Source organism: Hordeum vulgare, chromosome 5H, assembly GCF_904849725.1.
Source record: "Hordeum vulgare subsp. vulgare chromosome 5H, MorexV3_pseudomolecules_assembly, whole genome shotgun sequence".
Lineage (NCBI taxonomy): Eukaryota > Viridiplantae > Streptophyta > Magnoliopsida > Poales > Poaceae > Hordeum > Hordeum vulgare.
The window spans coordinates 299666113-299668999 of record NC_058522.1 but is presented as its reverse complement, the minus strand read 5'-3'; positions in this window follow the sequence as shown (position 1 = coordinate 299668999).

Sequence of the window (2887 nt, the reverse complement as noted above, 5' to 3'; positions counted from 1 at the left end):
ACTACTCCCTCCTCATCATGGAGATCGCCGTGATGATGAAGATGGCCACCGGAGATGGATTCCCCCTCCGGCAGGGTGCTGGAACGGGCTCCAGATCGGTTTTTGGTGGCTACAGAGGCTTGCGGTGGCGGAACTCCCGATCTAGGTTTCTTTCTGTTTTTTTTGAATTTATAGGAATTTATGGCGGTGGAATTGCATCAGTTGGACCCACGAGGAGGTCACAAGCCTGCACGATGCGACCTGGGGGTAGGCCACGCCCCATGGGCTTGTGACTCCTTCGTGGCTCTTCTGGCCTTCTTCCAAAGCTTCGGGGGTCTCTTTTGGTCCAAAAAAAATCATCGTAAAGTTTCATTCCATTTGGACTCCGCGTGAAAAAGGGTCAAAAACACGGAAAAAACAGAAACTGGCACTTGGCACTGAGTTAATAGGTTAGTCCCAAAAAAGATATAGAATAGCATATTCATGCATATAAAACATCAAAAGTTGACAAGATAGTAGCTTGAAACCATAAAAAATTATAGATACGTTGGAGACGTATCAAGCATCCCCAAGCTTAACTCCTGCTCGTCCTCGAGTAGGGAAGTGATAAAGACCGAATTTTTGATGTGGAATGCTACCTAGCATAGTTGTACTTTGCAACTTCTTTCATGTTACATGAATGTTTAGATCCGTAAGATTCGAAACAATAGTTTGCTATTGACATGAAAACAATAATACTTCAAGCAAACTAGCAAGGTAATCATGAACTTTTGAAATAACAAGGCCAAAGAAAGTTATCCCTACAAAATCATATAGTCTGGCTATGCTCCATCATCCTCACACAACTAATTTAAATCATGCACAACCCCGGAATTGGCCAAGTAATTGTTTTTGCACTCTTACTTTCTCAAACTTTTTATAACTATCACGCAATACATGAGCGCGAGCCATGGATATAGCACTATAGGTGCAATAGAGTGTGGTGGTGGTTGTGAGACAAAAAGGAGGAGATGGTCACATTGACTCAGCGTATCAAAAGGCTATGGAGATTCCCATTAATAGATATCAATGTGAATGAGTAGGGATTGCCATACAAGAGATGCACTAGAGATATGAATATGTGAAAGCTCTAAAGGAGAACTAGTGGGTGTGCATCCAACTTGCTTGCTCACGAAGACCTAGGGCAATTTTGAGGAAGCCCATCATTGGAATATACAAGCCAAGTTATATAATGAAAATTCCCACTAGTGTGTATGGTGGTGACAAAACGAGAGGCTCTCAATCATGAAGAACATGGTGCTTATTATGAAGCACAAGTGTGGAAAAAGATAGTAGCATTGTCCCTTCTCTCTTTTTCTCTTTTTTTTCATTTGGGCTCTTAGGCCTCTTTTTTTTTGTTTTTGGGCTCTTTGGCCTCTTTTTTTATTTCCTCACATGGGACAATGCTCTAATAATGATGATCATCACACTTTTATTTACTCACAGCTCAAAGATCAAAATGATGATGACTCTATAGGAAGCCTCACGCAATGATCTAGCGTAGCAATGACATCAAAAAATGGACAATCCATGAAAACATCATGCTAGCTATCTTATGATCATGCAAAGCAATATGAAAATGATGGCACAAGTCATGAGACGGAACGGTGAAGGTTGCATGGAAATATATCTTGGAATGGCTATGAAAATGCCATAATAGGTAGGTATGGTGGCTGTTTTGAGGGAGTCATATGGTGGTTTTGTGCACCGGCAAGAGTTGCGCGGTACTAGAGAAGCTAGCAATGGTGGAAGGGTGAAAGTGCGTATAATCCATGGACTCAACATTAGTCATAAAGGACTCACATACTTGTTGCGAAAGTTTTCATTAGTAATCGAAGCAAAGTGCTAAACGCATACTCCGAGGGGAAGGGTTGGTAGGTGTTAACCATCACGCGATCCCGACCTCAATACAAAGGATGACAATCAATAGATCAATTATGCTCCGACTTCCTAACATAGCGGTTCACCATACGTGCATGCTACGGGAATCACCATATTCAATACAAGTATTTATAGATTGACAACACCCTAATAACATAACTCTTAATATTACCTAATCCACGTCTCAAAACTAAATGAGAGGAATCAAAACTTCTCTTTCTATTCAATGCACATGAAGATGGAGGTTTTTGTATCCTCTTTGGGTACCTATCACATTTGGGACTACTTTAATAGCATAAGCCAACTACCAAATCATGCACCGCCGTGCTCTTAAGATATAAGTGAAGCACAAGAGCAAAAGTATCTAGCTCAAAAGATATAAGTGAAGCACTAGAGCAAAAGTATCTAGCTCAAAAGATATAAGTGAAGCACTATGAGCATTCTAGCAAAATCACGATGAGTGCATGTCTCTCTCTCTCAAAAGGTGTGCAGCAAGGATTATTGTGACACAACAAAAAGAAAAGACTCCTATGATACAAGACGCTCCAAGCAAAACACATATTATGTGGTGAATAAAAATATAGTCCCAAGTAAAGTTACCGATGGATTGAAGACGAAAGAGGGGATGCCTTCCGAGGGCATCCCCAAGCTTAGGCTTTTTGGTATCCTTGAATATGGCTTGGGATGCCTTGGGCATTCCCAAGCTTAGGATCTTGCCACTCCTTGTTCCATAGTCCATCTAAATTCTACCCAAAACTTGAAAACTTCACAACACAAAACTTAACGAAACTTCGTGAGATGGGTTAGTATGATAACGAGAAAATCAATCACTTGGGTACTGTAAAAACAAGACTCATAATTATTTTCACACAATTCCTACTGTATCTTATCATTTCCACAATTTATATTACTCAAAATAATCTATGGAAACACCAAAACAAGCAAACTAAGCATTGAAAACAGAATCTGTCAAAAACAGAACAATCTG